Here is a 17,187-nt window from a genome sequence, read left to right as displayed (position 1 = left end):
TGATTCTCACCGGACGCGGGATACGTAGGCAACCCTCATCGGGTCCAGCCCCGCTTTTTGAAAATTTTGAAAAAATATGAAATGTTGTCATTTTGTCGTAAATAAAGTGGGTGATGCCATTGTTGTCTAAATAGCCGAATTTCCCAACGGGACGCCGGAAGGCTGCTTTGCAAAAATAGCCACCGACGGTTTCTTTGTTAATTTTGGCCATTAGTGAACACAACCCTAAGAACTTCCATTCCGAAGTAATGAAAAGCCGTATTAGCAAAAGTAGCCCTGATTTATTTTATTTTTTGCAAAAAAGAAGCCTTTTGTCAATTTTCAAATAAGATTCACTTTGTCTTTAAACCAACCTTAATCTAAATGTGCATAATGAGCACGAGTCAAAATTACCAATAGAAATCATGTCCAAGATTCCGCTGGAACTACACATGTGGTGGGAAGATTTGGGTAAAGAAGGACGAGATGTGGTCAACCTTTATTTGGGAGGGCTTACCAGATTGCTAAAGGTCAGGCCTAGAGGAGACATAATAAGGGCCTTGGTAAAATTTTGGGACCCAGCTCACAACGTCCTACATTTCTCAGATTTTGAACTCACACCCACCTTGGAAGAAATAGCAGGTTATGTGGGAAGTAATGAAGGTCTAAGGCAAAGTACCTGGTCGCTCCAAGGGCCGTTACCCCTCACAAGTTTCTGGATTTGCTAAAAATAAGCAGGGGGTCCAGTATGCATATTTGGCAGTTGGGTTTTCCATTCTACGCTTCATATACCAGAGGTACGGGCATGTAGGAGGATTTGACAACCCGGAAAATGGGATTTGTAGCAAAGGGAACCGATTGAAATGGGACGAGCATAGGCGCTTCGCTTTCATGGTGGCTTTCTTAGGTCTCGTGGTGTTTCCCCGGAAGGATGGGAATATTGATTTGGGGTAGCTGGAGTCGTTAATGTTTTGACTACCAACGCCAAGAGCACCCTTGCCCCTATGATAGTGTCTGAGATATACCGAGCTCTCACGGCTTGTAAAGCTGGGGTAGATTTTTTTGAGGGGTGCAATTTGCTACTACAAATGTGGATGATTGAGCACCTGTGTCATCGCCCTCAATATATGAATTATGGATCCACGGGAAAGAGCTGCATTGAAGAGTTCGACACAAGGGTCTCGGGTTTCAAATTGTCAGAAGGGTTTGGAAATTGGGTATCCCGCCTTCGCTCCATAACGGCGGGACAAATAGAATGGACACTGGCTTGGCTTCCTGTTGAAGAAGTTGTGTATATGCCTGCTACCGGCCCTTACTTCCTCCTAATGGGTCTTCGAAGCATTCAGCCTTACGCTCCATACCGGGTGATGAGACAGTTGGGAAGATGTCAGGTGACGCACCCAGATAAAGATCTTAGTGTTTATGCGGTCGAAATCAGCTCTGACGGCCAATTTCATGAAGAAACAGTTCATCATATTTGGAATGAGTGCCAGTATTTGACGGCGAACACTCGAGTGCGTGACTTGTCTAAAGGCGAGGTCTCACCAGGCTATCTTGCTTGGTATAGAAAGAAGAACAGTGCAAGGGCCGAACCTGAAAGACCAACCAAAAAACCCCACATCCAGGAATTCGTTGAAGCGTCACAGGAACTATGTGCTTGGTGACCAAGGAGAATGAGTACATAGCCACAATAGGCGGGTTGGAAAAGCAAGTCAGGGATCTTCAATTCGAGAATGGTGTGCAAGCCGCCGCGGATGAGGGTGAGAAGAAAAGGCTGGCCAAAGAAAATGACGCCCTCCGGGCCCAAATTCAGGAAATAAAATTAGCAGCCGAGAACCTCGTTAGAAGTGCAAAAGATGAAAAGCTTATAGATAATCTTAGGCGGAAAGTGGGTGAATATAGTTTTGATCTTAAAAAGACCGAAGGCGAATTGGCAAAGGCTCGAACAAAATTGGCAAAGAATGCGGAGGAACGAGCATGCTTGGTTCAACAGTTAAAAGAAAAATATGACAATAGAGTCGTGGGGTTGAAGAAAAAGATTACCGTTCTTGAGAACAAAATGACCAAGCAGGCAAAAGATTTCAAAGCAGAAAGAGAACACTGCTATGCCTTGATGTCGCAGCTAGAAAAAGACCTGCAGCAGCTTCAAGAGCAAAATCATACAGCTGAACAAGTTTTGGAGGCCAGATCTCAGCAGATTGGACGGTTGCTGCAAGAGAAGGGTATTATCAGAGAAAGGGTTAGGAGCATTGCGGACTACATTGTGATGAAGTGCAACGAATGTGAAGACATGACCAGGTCCATGTTCTTCGCTTCCGTTATGATTTTTGTTCGACAGATCATGGATGACCTATTTCGCCTTCAAGAGGATATGGTGCATAGGCCCGCGGCGAGACCGACTGATGTCCCGCGGGCCCCTGGAGCAGTAATTGAGGCACTGATGTATTCATGATTATTCGAGTCTGTATTTTGTTTTCTTTGGAGTCTGTTAGTCCATTTTTGAGTCTGTATTTTCATCTTTCCTTTTGGAGTCTGTTAGTCCACCTTTCGAGTCTGTTAGTTTTTATGATTAATGCTGTAGGAGAAGTCGTTGTAATCAGGGTATTTTGCTTCTTTTTTTTTTTTTTTTGAAAAATTGAAAACCCGAAAATGCATCTTTCTTTTATTTTACACTTACCCCCTGAACTACGTAATGATCTGATTCATGCGGGCCATGATTCGTAGGCAATCCCCATAGGATTCGATCATAACCATAAAACGAAAGAAAAAGAAAAGAAGAAAGAGAGAAAATAAGAATAAATTGAGGGGAAAGAAACAATGGCAAAACAAGAGAGTAAAGAAATTGCGAAAAAAGAGAGAGAGAGCCAACAAAGAAAGACGGAATGAAAAGAGAAAGAAAGAAAAATGCAAAATGAAAAGAATTAATGAAAGTCGGGATGAAGCAAACAGTCGTTCAAATGCATAATAGAAATGGTTAACTGCTTAGGTGCATTGCATTCCCAATGTGCGGTTGCCCATCCGTTAAGCTCTTAATCGCTAACAAGTTTGCTTGTTGTCATCAAATACAGGCAGGTGGTTAGTTTGATCGGCATTCTGGCAACCCACCCGTACAACACCAGGTCTAAGAACAAGTTGATCATGGCCGGCCAAGAACTGGACGCAAGTGTTATTGATCCGTCGAGAGAGGGGGAAGAGTCTGAGGTTAATCTGAAAGAGGAGCTATATAAGTTGAAACATCAGATGGCCGAAATGTACCAAGCCTGGGAAAAAGGGCATCCCCCACCATCATACCCTGCCAACCCCGCTTTCATCCCACCATTAGCTCAATCCCAAGAGCCTCCCACTGCTGATTCATCCCCACAAAATGCGCCAAGTTTCACTCACTACCACCATTATCAGGGTACCACCTCCCAAACCCCACAAGCACCACCAGCCAAAATAATCCCATACCCCCTCCACCAACAACCCCTGTTTTTGTAGCACCCCCGCCAGCTACACTCCATCGATCCTCCAGTGAGCCATTATTCCAGACCCAAGATAATCAGTACTATCCCCCGGAGCCTACTTTCAATGCCCCAGATCATCACTCTTATACTCCTCGTTTCGACCTCCCTGTTGAGACTGAGAAATCACCTAAAAACCTAGAGCAGGAGGAGATGTTCAGGAAGGTAAAAAGCTTGGAACAATCGTTCAGAAACATGCAGGGACTGGGAGGCCAGGTGAGCATAACCTACAAAGATTTGTGTCTATTTCCTGATATTCAGTTGCCTGTTGGATTCAGATGCATAAATTCGACCTGTATGACGGGCATGGGGACCCGGTGGCCCACTTGAGGGGTTTCTGCAGTAAAATGAGAGGAGCTGGTGGAAGAGATGAGTTGTTAATGGCGTACTTCAGCCAGAGTCTGAGTGGCGCGGCATTAGAATGGTATACACATCAAGACCACAGCAGATGGTATACATGGGATGATCTGGCCCAAGCATTTGCACGACACTTCCAGTACAACATAGATATCGTCCCAGATCATTTGTCCTTAACTAAGATAGAAAAGAAGCCAGGAGAAAGTTTCAGAGAATATGGTTTTCGCTGGAGAGAACAAGCGGCAAGAGTCAACCCTCCGATGGAGGAGAACGAAATGGTGGAGTATTTTCTGCAAGCTTTGGAACCCACTTACTTTGGCCATCTGATATCGGCCATAGGCGAGTCTTTCAACGAGGTTGTAAAGATGGGTGGCATGGTGGAAGAAGGGCATAAGTCGAGCAAAATTATGAGCTACTCGGCCATCAAAGCAACCACCCAAGCCATCCAGAACGGTACCGGAGGAGTGATCGGAAAGAAGAAGAAAGAAGATGTGGGCACAGTTGATTCAGGATCATGGTTTGGACCGAGGGGCCCGTCACACCATTATACCCAGCCTCGACCCCATCATCGAACCTACACCCAAACCCCATATAATTCACCCCAACACTATTTCCCATCACCAGACCCTCAAATTTCTGTCCACCACGCCCAGTCATATACTTAACCTCCTTCCTACGCACAGTGGCGTCACCCAACCCCACAAAACACCTACCCAGCTCCACAAAATGCTTACCCACCTCCACGAGCCTACCGAAACCTTGCCGGTCCAAGTTTCCAGCCCAAACCAGTGTTCAGAAATGAGAGGTTGCAGCGGAAGAAAACTTTCACCCCGTTGGGGGAATCTTATACCGGTTTATTCCAGAGATTGAAGCAGTTGGATGTACTGAGGCCGATTGAGTCAAAATTGCCAAACCCTCCCCGAAAGAACCTTGATTACTCCTTGAGTTGTGCATATTGCTTTGGTGCTCCGGAGCATGATACGGAAAAGTGCTGGCACTTGAAAAATGCCATCCAAGAGCTCATTGACACAAACCAGATTGTGGTGCAAACTCCGGAAGCACCCAACATCAATCAGAACCCATTGCCAACTCATGATGAAGCAAACATGATCGAGATAGTACACAAGGAGGGGGAGCCCAAGAAGCCATCGCAATCTGTTATGATGATTCGGTCCAGTGAGGTTAAGCCATTCAAGGAAACAATTGTCACAAAAGCGATGGTTGAAGGAGCAGTGAACAAGTTGAGCATGACAAAAGGTGAACCTTCTGTGGTATTTGAGAAGAGATCCACAAGTGATGCAAAGTCAAAAGTGATCGTGCCAGGGTTGGCAAACAAGCCTATCATAATTGTGGAGGGTGCCCGCACGGACCCTGTCATCATCAAGCCTGTAACCCAGTTGCCGGTAATCAATACCAAGGTTTTCCCCTAGAGCTATGAACGGGTGATAGTGACCTACAAGGGGAAGGAAGTGAAAGAAGAAGTCAATGAAGCCCAAGGGTTAACTCGTTTGGGGAGATGCTTTGCCCCAGAAGAATTGAGGAAGGCTAAAGCACTCAAGGATAATCCAGTTCTAGTAAAGAAAGAAGTCACTGAAGAAGAAGCGGAGGAGTTTCTGAGAAAAATGAAAGTACAAGATTACTCCATCGTGGAGCAGTTGAGAAAGACTCCCGCTCAGATTTCCTTGATGTCATTGTTAATCCATTCAGATGAGCATTGTCGGGCCTTGATGAAAATTCTGAACGAAGCTCATGTCCCCGACAAAATGACAGTCAATCATTTGGAGAAGATCGCCAATAAGATATTTGAGGTGAACAGGATCACTTTTTCTGATGATGAGTTGCCCGAGGAAGGTACTAAGCACAACAAAGCTCTTTATCTTACAGTGAAATGTGAAGACACTATGGTCACTAGGGTGCTGGTGGACAATGGTTCCAGCGCAAATATTTTCCCTCTCTCCACTCTGCACAAGATGATAATTGATATTGAAAGGGTCCGAAAGAACAACATATGTGTCCGAGGTTTTGACAGTGGAGGAAAGGATTCGGTTGGTGATATAGTGCTTGAATTGACAATAGGACCGGTTGAATTCACTATGGAGTTCCAGGTACTGGACATGGCCGTCTCTTACAATTTGCTGTTAGGTCGGCCTTGGATACATGCGGCCAAAGCAGTCCCGTCCTCATTGCACCAGATGGTCAAGTTTGAGTGGGACAGACAAGAGATTGTCGTACATGGTGAGGAGAATTAGTGTGCTCACAGTGATGTCTCTGTCCCATTTATTGAGGCCGGAGACGATGAAGTGCCTTGGGTCTACCAAGTTTCTGAAACGGTGTTGGTCGAGAAGGTTTCAGAAGGGAAATCCATTCTAGCTCCAAAGATAGCCTCTGCATCTGTCATGGTGGCCTTTGAAATGCTGAAAATGGCTTTGTGCCAGGTAAAGGTTTGGGTGCATTCTTACAGGGTATCATACAGCCGGTGTCTCTCCCTGAAAATTTGGGTACTTTCGGTCTTGGATTCAAACCCACAGCGGCAGATGTGAAAAGGGCCAAAAGGTTAAAACAGAAGGCGTGGGCACTTTCGAAGCCTATCCCGCGTCTCTCCAGGTCCTTTGTCAAGCCCAGTGCCAGGAAACACCTAGTGACAACAGTTCCAAGTCCCGTCGTTGACATTGATGAAGAGTTAATTGAAAGGTTCCAGAGGTTGTTTGATGATGTGAACATGGAAGAAGTTGGAGAAGGATCTAGCAAAGCAGATGTGCAGTTCGTCGGGCCGAAAGTGAAGCTTAACAATTGGAAGGCTACTCCTCTCCCTACTCGGAAGGAGTTTTGGTAGTCGGCTTTATTTTCCTTTTTATCTGGGTTATTCCAGGGTTGTGACCCAGATTTTTATTTTTGCTTGTTGATGTACAAACCCTGTTATCCTTTATTTTCAACGAAATGCAATTTCCCTTTTCCATCATTCCTGATAGTTTTTATTTTTGTTTTCTTTTCTTCTTTGTACAGTTCTTTTTATGCTGGTTTCAATGACATGACATGCATGAGGAATCTTCACCCAAGTCTTAAAAGTCAATCTAACTCTGAAATAATAATCTAAGAAATAGAGTGTGATGATGAAACGGAATATGACGAGGATGAGGCATTTGAGGAGATTGGTAAAGACTTAAATCATTTTGAAGAAAAACCCAAGACTAATTTGAATGAAACTGAAGCGATCAATTTAGGAGATCCAGATAATGTCAGAGAAACCAAGATAAGTGTCCATCTTGAACCACAAATTAGGGAAGAAATAATCAAAGCATTGTTTGAATATAAGGACATTTTTGCATGGTCGTATGATGACATGCCAGGCTTGAGTACCGATTTGGTGGTCCACAAATGCCAACTGATCCAACTTTCCCTCCCGTCAAGCAAAAATTAAGGAAGTTTAAGACCGATATGAATGTGAAAATCAAAGAAGAAGTCACAAAGCAGCTCGAGGCAAAGGTAATTCGAGTCACGCGGTATCCCACGTGGTTAGCTAATGTTGTGCCTGTGCCGAAGAAAGACGGTAAGACCAGAGTATGTGTCGATTACCGTGACCTCAACAAAGCAAGTCCAAAGGATAACTTCCCATTGCCAAATATCCACATTTTGATTGATAATTGTGCCAAGCATGAGATTGGATCTTTTGTAGACTGCTATGCGGGGTATCATCAGATCTTAATGGATGAGGAAGATGCAGAAAAGATGGCATTTATCACGCCATGGGGAACATATTGCTATCGAGTCATGCCATTTGGTTTAAAAAATGCTGGGGCAACTTACATGAGTTCGATGACTACCATATTCCATGACATAATACACAGGGAGATCGAGGTTTACGTGGATGATGTAATCATAAAGTCCAAGAAGCAGTCTGACCACTTCCGAGATTTAAGGAAGTTTTTCCAGAGGCTCCGCAGGTACAATCTTAAGCTCAATCCTGCAAAGTGTGCATTTGGTGTCCCGTCGGGCAAGTTGTTAGGCTTCATAGTCAGTCGGCGGGGCATCGAGCTGGATCCGTCAAAAATCAAAGCTATCCAGGAATTACCACCCCCAAAAAACAAGACTGAAGTGATGAGTCTGTTAGAGAGGTTGAATTACATCAGCAGGTTTATTGCTCAACTGACGACAACCTGTGAGCCCATATTCAAGTTGCTAAAGAAGGATGTTGCGGTCAAGTGGGCCGATGAGTGCCAGGAAGCATTCGATAAGATCAAAGAGTATTTGTCAAACCCACCTGTGCTGGTCCCGCCGGAACCCGGGAGACTTTTGATTCTTTATTTGACAGTCCTGGATAATTCATTTGGCTGTGTGATGGGTCAACATGACATCGCTGGCAGGAAAGAGCAAGCCATCTATTATCTCAGCAAGAAGTTCACATCCTATGAGGTTAAGTATACCCCCTGGAAAGGACATGTTGCGCCCTGACTTGGGTAGCGCAGAAGTTGAAGCATTATCTGTCATCTTACACTACTTACCTCATTTCTCGTCTGGATCCTTTAAAGTATATTTTCCAGAAGCCTATGCCCACAGGAAGACTCGCAAAGTGGCAGATTTTGCTCACGGAATTTGACATCGTGTATGTGACTCGAACGGCAATGAAAGCCCAAGCTTTGGTCGATCACTTGGCCGAGAACCTGGTGGATGAAGAATATGAGCCGTTGGAGACTTATTTTCCTGATGAAGAGGTAATGCATATTGAGGAGCTCGAGCAGGATCAGAAGCCCGGTTGGAAACTTTTCTTTGATGGGGCTGCTAACATGAAAGGTGTTGGGATAGGAGCTGTGCTCATTTCTGAAACAGAGCACCACTACCCTGTCACAGCTCAACTTCGTTTCTATTGTACCAACAACATGGCTGAGTACGAAGCGTGCATTTTGGGTTTAAGATTAGCTGTGGACATGGGAGTCCAGGAAGTGCTGGTTTTGGGAGATTCAGATCTGTTAGTGCACCAGATTCAGGGAGAATGGGAGACTCGAGATTTGAAGCTCATACCATATCGACAATGTCTGTAGGATCTTTGTCAGCGGTTTAGATCAGTGGAGTTCAGGTATATCCCTAGGATCCATAATGAGGTTGTTGATGCCTTGGCTACTCTGTCGTCAATGTTACACCATCCGGATAAGGCCTATATCGACCCTTTGCATATTCAGGTCCATGATCAGCATGCTTACTGTAACATGGTAGAAGAAGAACTTGATGGTGAGCCGTGGTTCCATGATATCAGGGAATACATCAGGATAGGGGTATATCCGGTACAAGTCACAGGTGATCAAAAGAGGACAATTCGACGTTTGGCAAGTGGATTTTTCTTAAGCGGAGGAGTTTTGTACAAAAGAACTCCGGATCTCAGATTGTTGAGGTGCATCGATGCTAAGCAAGCCACGATTATCATGACCGAGGTACATTCTGGAGTTTGCGGGCCGCATATGAGTGGGTATGTTCTGGCAAAGAAGATTCTTTGAGCAGGGTATTATTGGCTTACCATGGAATGAGATTGTATCAGCCTTGTGCGTAAGTGTCATCAATGCCAGGTACACGGAGACTTGATTCTTTCTCCACCATCTGAGTTGCACACAATGTCCGCACTGTGGCCCTTTGTTGCTTGGGGCATGGATGTCATTGGACCAATTGAGCCCGCGACATCAAACAGGCACAGGTTCATTCTGGTGGCCATTTACTATTTCACTAAGTGGGTTGAAGCTAAAACTTTCAAATCTGTGACCAAGAAGGTAGTGGTCGACTTTGTTCATTCAAATATCATTTGTCGGTTCGGAATCCCAAAGGTAATCATCACAGACAATGGTGCTAATCTTAACAGTTATTTGAATGAAGTATGCCAATAGTTCAAGATTACGCATCGGAATTCCACTCTGTATCGCCCCAAGGCAAATGGAGCTGTCGAGGCAGCCAACAAGAACATAAAGAAGATACTTGGGAAAATGGTGCAAGGTTCCAGGAAATGGCATGAGAAGTTGCCTTTTGCTTTGCTAGGTTATCGCACTACTGTTCGCACTTTAGTAGGTGCAACTCCTTATTTGTTGGTGTATGGTACTGAAGTAGTGATACCCGCGGAAGTTGAAATTCCATCTCTTCGGATTATTATTGAAGCCGAAATTGATGATGATGAGTGGGTTAAGACCCGTTTGGAGCAATTAAGTCTGATTAACGAGACAAGACTGGCAGCAGTGTGTCATGGCCAGTTGTATCAAAAGAGAATGGCAAGAGCATACAACAAGAAGGTGCGTCCCCAGAAATTTGAAGTGGGTAAGCAAGTATTGAAACACATCCTTCCACATCAGGCTGAAGCAAAAGGCAAGTTCGCCCCAAATTGGCAGGGCCCATTCATCGTAACGAGAGTGTTGTCCAATGGTGCTTTGTATTTAACAGATATAGAAGGCAAATTGTAGATATGGCTATTAATTCTTATGCAGTCAAAAGATATTATGTATGATTTCTTTGGTTTAAATTGTGTTTGTTTGTACTTGGCATGTTTGAAGATTGGAATGACGAAGGCATTTTATTCTACTATCTAAACACTCTATCCTTTATTACCCCTTTGAGCCTTATTTATTTCCTTTCATACCCCTCTTTCGGAATCAGTAGCAAAGTTCAGAAACATGGCACAAAAGGTAAATAAAGAAAGAAAAGAGGAAAAGATAAGAGAAAAGGAGAAAGAAAAGAATGAAAAGAGAGAAAAGAAAAAAAAAGAAAGAAAGAGAAAAGAGAAAAGTAACAACAACAAAGCAATTCCTATGACATGAACTACGTTCGACCTGATTCCTTTTAAGGATACTTAGGCAGCCTCACGGTTTGGTACCATCAAAATAAAAATCCAAAAGCCCCCAGGCAAAGGAACTGGGGCAGAAGTTGTGGTTATATAAAAAATCTGATTCCAAAAGTTGTAACTGTGAACCCACTCAATTTGTTTTGAGCCGTTACCTTTTCTTTCTAACCCCATCCAAAAGCCCACATTACGGTCCAAAGAAAGACCTTCTGACCAACATTTAAGAATGCCAAGTCAAACGAGATAGAGTTACGATTCGCATCAGGGGCAACACTCCGTTCCGCACAAGGTAAGTGAACAAATGAGAGAGTCTTATTGGTGAAAACCCTTGCGGGCACCATAGGGCGATGGAAAGATGAGAGAAATTAAAATGAGAGAGTCTTATTGGTGAAAACCTTCACAGGCACCGTAAGACGATAGTGAGTTGAGAGATGAACAAATGAGTGAGGTTTGTTGGTGAAAACCCTTCAGGGCACCGCAAACCGAACAAGGTCAGTGACTTGGCGAAGAGATTGGTGTGTGGAGATCCCGGGGGGTATAAAGTATGACAACTAAAAGGTGATTGGCTGAACGGGCTGGGCTGATTAATCCGAAATACATGTCATGATCATTGGTGCCAGCTGCCTCACTCAGATAAGTTTCTTTTCCTTTTCTCCCTCAAACAGTCATCCAGTTTTGGATTTTCTTTTTATTCCTAACTCTCGAAGTCATTCCATTTCATTTCTTTTGGGTTTATTTCTCTAAGGTTTTTCCAATGTCAGTTTTGTTTAAGAAAGTGAGAAAGGATTTCAAAGCTTACTACCAACTTCCAAATTGCACAAAGCAAAGTGCGGCCAAAACATACCAGAGATAGCATGATGCAAAGTGAAAAATAAGGTGTCAGTGAAAGCTCCATTGGGCGAATGGTTTGGGAATCTTGTGGGAGATACAGAGGTTCAGGTAGAAAGGACAGAAATGTAAAACAACGGGTTGGGTGCAGAGCACTCGGGTCATTCAGGGTCCTGCCGTTGAGATTCAGTCAGAAAGTCAAACAATTCTTGGCAAGTTCAAAGCAGCCGGTTAGAACAAAGCATGGCAATGGAAAGGCCACCTTCAGCAATAATGCCACAAACTAACCACCACATTTTCAAACTAATAAAGTTTTCTTTGATTGAAACAGGGGCAGGAAATCTCGTTTGTTCCGGAGGAACCCTCCGTGAGGAAAGCATGTACCGGACAGGTTCGACCGTGAATTATCAGGACCCTCCTGGATAATGGGATTTAATTTAAAATTTTCAGGACCCTCCTGGATAATGGGATTTAATTTAAAATTTTCAGGGCCCTCCTGGATAATGGGAGTTAATGTTAAAAGTTCTCGGGACCCTCCTAGATAATGGGATTTAGTTAAGTTTTTAAGACCTTCATCGATAATAAAATTTAGCGCAAGTCTTACCTGTATGAAATAGAATTTTGAAGTTTTCACTCTTAAGATGAGATTTAATTTTAATTTTCAGGGCCCTCCTGGATAATGAGATTTATCTTTTAAATTCTTAGAGCTCTTTCGGGTAACATGATTCGATTAACACTCACAGATGTTCTCAGTACCAAACTGGGGCAGAAAAGTTTCTTTTGTTTTATCTGTTTTGTTGTAATGGCAGGCGCCCACCTGGAAAACAAGGGAATACATTTCAAGTTTTGGCATCAAGCGCCCACCTGGAAACAAGGGAATACATTTCAAGTTTTGGCATCAGGCGCCCACCTGGAAAATAAGGGAATACAGTTCGAATTTTGGAAATTAGGCGCCCACCTGGAGAACAAGGAAATACAGTTCAAGTTTTGGCAATCAGGCGCCCACCTGGAGAACAAGGGAATACAGTTCAAGTTTCGGCAATCAGGCGCCCACCTGGAGAACAAGGGAATACAGTTCAAGTTTTGGCAATCAGGCGCCCACCTGGAAAACAAGGGAATACAGTTCAAGTTTTGGCAATCAGGCGCCCACCTGGAGAACAAGGGAATACGGTTTCAAGTTTTGGCAATCAGGCACCCACCTGGAGAACAAGGGAATACGATTCAAGTTTTGGCAATTAGGCGCCCACCTGGAGAACAAGGGAATGCAGTTAAAAGTTTTGGCAATCAGGCGCCCACCTGAAGAACAAAGGAATACAGTTTCAAGTTTTGGCAATCAGGCGCCCACCTGGAGAACAAGGGAATACAGTTAAAGTTTTGATAATTAGGCGCCCACCTGGAGAACAAGGGAATACGGTTAAAGTTTTGGCAATCAGGCGTCCACCTGGAGAACAAGGGAATACGATTCAAGTTTTTGGCAATCAGGCGCCCACCTGGAGAACAAGGGAATACAGTTCAAGTTTTGGTAATCAGGCACCTACCTGGAAAATAAGGAAACTCATTTCAGAACTCAATTCACGTTAGCAACAACAGAGATTTGCCTCGAGAGTGCAGGTCAACAGTTCAAGATGCACAACAGAATTGTAGAAGCAGCAAGACCAAGTTTGAAGATGGTAGATAGGATTCTTATAATTCATAGATCATAGTTTAGTCTAACTTCTTTTCATTTTTGTCTCGGTGTAATAAGGAGCTCAGCAAGCAGTAGCATCAGCAGCAACAGTGAAACCAAAACTTTCCGAACTACATTGACCTGACTTCTTTATAGCCAAGGATATGTAGGCAGCCTCAAAAGCAAGGTTCGGTTAGATATTTCAAAAATGCTTCCCACGGAGTATTCAAACGGGCAAAAAAATAGCTCGTATCCACTCACTTTATCTTTGCACGAAAACACTTCGTGTTTCCGAGCAAAGAGGGGCAGCTGTGAGCACGTGATTTTTGCCCTATAGGAATTACTCCCAGAAAATATAAGAAAATAATTTTTTCCATTTTTTGCAATTTTATAGGATTTAGTGGAAATTTGTGCTAATTGTTTGCATTTTTGTGCATGTTTAAGTTTTATTTAAATCATGAAAAATACAAAAAATACCATGCATTGCATTTAGACCTTATTTTTACATTTTTAGGATTAATCAGTAATTACTGGTTTTATAAAAATTGAAAATCACAAAAAATAGCTCATTTTTACATTTTTACCTTTAAATCTTTAGGTTATTGGTTTTTCTCTTTTAATTTAGAATTAAGTGATTTTTATAATTTTTATAACCAGATAATTAGCTTAATTTTGTAATTTAGATTAAGTTAGGAATTTAGTTTTGGTATTAAAGTAAAAAAAGAGAAAAAGAAAAGACAAATAAAAAGGAAGGGAATAAAAGAATAGAAAACAAATGGGATTAATTGCAAAGGTTGATTCAATTGGGCTAAGCCTTGGTGGAGCCCAAATTTCCCCTCCACCCGTTCCAAATCCAAGCCCAGTCCCCCCAACCCGGTCCAACCCAGTTACCCGCTTCAAAGTCTTCGGCTTCTAAGATGCCTGAAACGACGTAGTATGAGGGCAATACTACGTCGTTTTGAGTTCAAGTGTTTTAAAGAAATTCTGGCCCTTCATTTTCTCTCATCTAACGGCCATGAAAGCCTCACCTCATATGTTTAAAAATGTCCAAATGACTTCAGAGATAACCTAGGACCATATCTATTCATCTCCTTCACCCTGTATCTCACCACCGTCCGCCATCCACCGGAAATCGCCAGCTGCGGCGGTGGATCTCCAAACTCCGCCAAAAATTGACCACACAACCTCCGTTGCCCCTCATTCCAAATCCACCATTAATTTCCTCCAAATATTACCCAATCTTTCCGAACTTCAAATCTAAGATTACAGAAAATCCAACATGTTTTTCCTCCTCTAATTCCTCCCTCACTTGGCATCTTCTTGACAATAACATGCGTGAATCGACTAGTCAATTGGTTGTGATTTCGATTCGTTTCATGGTAACCGATTTCTGGTTAAACAACCATTGATGAGCCAATACTCCAAGCTTCTGCTTCATCTTCCTCTTGGCATGTGTTGAGGATTGTGACATGGAGCACTAGCCGTTGAAGAAATTCCGGCCAGTGCTCATGTTACAATTCCCACCATTCGCCGAAACATTTTTGCTGGTTATCGACTCGCTGGGTCATTGATCTCTTTGATAGCCCAACTGGTATACCTTTCTTCCTTTTTTTTTTGTTGTCTTGTTTATAACTCTTCATCTCACATTTAGGTTTAAGGCATGTTTAGTTCATAGTTGACTAAGTCGGCAACAATAGTTTAGTAATACGATTAATCGCCTATGCTAATGCATTGACATCTTTTGATTTTTCTTTTCCTCTTTCTATTTTTTTTCCTCCTTGCAAGTTTTGTTTTCAGTTTAGTTCAGAGCCTTGGTTGTTTAGGTTTCTTCTGAATTTTTTTGGTTTGGATTCAGAATTGGGCTTGTTAGTATAGAGGCCCAAAGAGAATGTTGTGGCTTCCTAGTGCAGAAGCCCAAAGAAATTTTGGGCATATTGGCTCAAATGCTTGGTATAGTTGAAAGGTAATTAGCAAATCTTTTAAAGGGTAGTTAGGAGATTTGAATGAAAGGAATCTTTCCTAAACTATCTGGGAAGGTTCTAGGAAAGAGAAAAATGGGTGGATTAATAAATGAGTTTAAAGTTTGGGGATGGAAGTGAACAAGAGGGAATTCAAGAGAGGTAATATTGAATGAAGAAAATCATGTTTTGCTGCCCTAGAACCTTTCTATAAAAAGGCTCTTTTCATTCATTCCTAAGGCATTAAGACTCCAAAAACAGAAATGGCTAAAATCTTTTTTTTTCTACAAAAACTATCTAGTTTTGAGCTTCACTTTTCTTTGGCAAAGGTTTTGGGTCGACTTTTCTGGGGATTTTTTCGGGTTTCCAAAGCTGAAACAGGACTGTTTATTTAGGCTGTTGATTGATTACCATTGTTGTTTTCCTTGCTGCTGAGCTCCGTTATTTCTTGGTTGTCATAAGCTGATCCCATATACATTTATTCTGGTTTTCTTTCGTTTTGCTGTATACAGGTACTCTTTTAAATCCTTGGAGTGTGATTTGAATATGAAGATGCATGTGTTGAAGTTGATGTAATGAGTTATCAAATTTTTTTTAGTAATTGGCTTCTAAGTTCAATCGATTTTTATATATTCTCTTTTGTCAGCCATGGTTCTGTTGTGTTCATCAATAGATGTAGGTTTGTTTCTTGAGCATGAAATTGTCATTGTAACATCTGAGTTTTTTTAGGATCTGACTTCTGTTTGTGTTGAAAATCTCGTAAAAAGGAAAAAATATTGAATGCTTGAACCAAGTGGATATACATTGTGATTGGGAGTTTGCCTACGTAATTTTGGCTCTAAAATTGTGTTAGAGACATTAGAACCTTTTGTATTAAGGTTGTGAATGATGTTTGATGTATGGTTATCACTGTTGCATCTAGATTTTCAAATAAGGGTCATTTCATGTTGTCTTGATATCTTGGTTTTACTTTTTAGTTAGAAGCGGGGTTTGAATTGCTTAAGCGTTTCGAGTTTGTTGCTTATGTCCATGAGAATATCTGGTTGATGGTGAAAAATTATTAGTCAAAGGAAGATATAAAAATCATTGAGCATGTAAAAGGGGCCACAGGATTAAAAGACCATGATTCATTTCCTTTCTTTAATTGCCATTTTATCTTGTTCCATGTTAAATGATTTATGTAGCTTTCCTTGCTTGATTTATATTTTTGGTTACCTCAGTATATGTTATTCATTATTGTGTTGTTATCCTGCGTTAAAAATGGAAGAAATCCTGGGGAAAAGGATCACAATTCATTTAAGGCCAAACGAGCCAATTTCATCTAAAGCGTGGCTTGGGCTTGATCGGATTTGGGCCAAAGAATTTTATTAGCCCATGTTTCCATCCAACGTACTATACTTCAGCCGTTGATTTCCGTAAATGCTTTAGGGCCTGATCCGTCTTCTTCGTAAAGGTTCTCAACCGGCAGTCCCTTTGCAATTCCAATTTTAGTTCAAACATAATCTCTTGTAGTTTACCTTAGGCACGTAATTAAATCATCATGACTACGGGTACGGTTCCCGTGACGTGGTTGTGATACTTAACCGCTAATTAGTTCTACATCTGAATATCTGTAGGTTCCTTTAATTTGAGTGCAATTCCTTTGCCAGAAATGGAGGTGTGCCATTCATACATTTGAATCATATAACCTATGGCCCTCATATCTTATAACTTAGATACTAAAATAAATTTTGTAGTTTGCTTTTGGCACGCAATTAAATTATTACAACTACGGGTACGGTTCACGTGACGTGGTTGTGATACCTAATTTAAAATTAGATTAAAATAGGAATATCTTAAGTTGGCCTCCAAAAATACAATTTTTTTTCCTTAAAAATAATTTGAGGTGCGCCATACACAAGTAAAATTCTATAATCTATGTCCCTCACGTAAATACAAATTTAGTGTGAAAAATGCCTTGAATTTTCGTAGTTGCTTTAGGTGCGTTAATTAAATAATTGTCATAGCTACGGGTACGGTTCCCGTGACGTGGTCGTGACACTTAATTTCTAAAAATCCGGGGGTACATTTATGTGACCCGGCCACAAT

The sequence above is a fragment of the Nicotiana attenuata genome, chromosome 2 (assembly GCF_001879085.1).
Source record: "Nicotiana attenuata strain UT chromosome 2, NIATTr2, whole genome shotgun sequence".
Lineage (NCBI taxonomy): Eukaryota > Viridiplantae > Streptophyta > Magnoliopsida > Solanales > Solanaceae > Nicotiana > Nicotiana attenuata.
The sequence above is the reverse complement of the archived record's forward strand: the minus strand, read 5'-3'. Positions refer to the sequence as shown.